General features: G+C 36.3%; 1 pseudogene; it reads right to left on the reverse strand.

Moving 5' to 3' along the window:
* Positions 1-604: 604 nt before the first annotated feature.
* Positions 605-783, reverse strand: LOC118830409 (annotated as a pseudogene).
* Positions 784-1,164: the final 381 nt, after the last annotated feature.

Below are 1,164 nucleotides of genomic sequence, written 5' to 3' on the forward strand. Positions count from 1 at the left end.
TTTTTGTCTTAATGACACAAACCTTCCCTCTCTTTTCTAAGTCTCTATACTTGGAAACCAACAATTATTTCCATACTTCAAAGTTCTATTAATTTGTGGCTTTTAAAATCTAAGTCCTTAATACATTATATTTAAATTTTGATTAGAAACTTCTCTGAAAACTGTATGCCTGCTGTAAATGTACTCAATATTCATAAAACTACCCTTCCTGAAAGGTGGGTTTAAAAAATTAATAATATTACTCCAATAGCTGGGTAACTCAGGGGAAAATCTGCCTTATACAAATACATTTACCACACAAAACCATAAATGTATGGGGTTGGATTTGAACTCAGGTCTTTTTTACTCCAAGTCTAGCGCTCTGTCCATTGTGCCAACAAGTTGCCATTTATTAAGCACCTACCTTTGTTTTGTTGTTGTTCAGTAGTGACATAGCACACCAACTCCATGACATTGCACACCAACGATGTCCATAGGGTTTTCTTGGCAAAGATACTGGAGTGGTTTGCCATCTCATTCTCCAGTGGACCCCTTTGTCAGGCAATTAGAGGTTAAGTGACTTGCTCAGAATCACACAGCTAGGAAGTGTCTGAGGCTGGATTTGAAGTCCAGGCCCAGCATTCTACCCACTAAGCCAAAAAAATTTTCAGAGCAAGCTCCTATTCCATCTCCCTGTTTCAAAAATCCATTTAATATATTGTCCTTGGATAGAGAACATATCAGATATTACACTGATGAGAACAGATAATACCTTTGATCTTGGCCTAAAGGGCAGGAACCTTTGTACAAGACTTAATTCAAATGAACTGGCTAGATAATGTTCTATGTTGTATCTGATTTGGAGGAGATGCTACAGTGAGATGAAATTTTTAAAAATGATATATAAGTCTATGTACTTGGTAACCTCCACATTAAAACCTTCTGTGAATTTCTTTCATTTAAATCTAAAGCAATTTCTTTAACTGGGATCTTCAATATACAGTTTAAATTTTGATTCAAAACTCCCTTGAAAACTGTATCCATGCTCTATGCGTGCTCAATATTCACCAAACTGCCCTTCCTAAAAGGTGGGTGAAAGAATCAACAATATTAGTTCAAGAGCTGGGTAACCCAGGAAAAATCTGCCTTGTACAAATACATCTGCCACATACAACTGTCCTTTCT

Source organism: Trichosurus vulpecula, chromosome 8, assembly GCF_011100635.1.
Source record: "Trichosurus vulpecula isolate mTriVul1 chromosome 8, mTriVul1.pri, whole genome shotgun sequence".
Taxonomy (NCBI): domain Eukaryota; kingdom Metazoa; phylum Chordata; class Mammalia; order Diprotodontia; family Phalangeridae; genus Trichosurus; species Trichosurus vulpecula.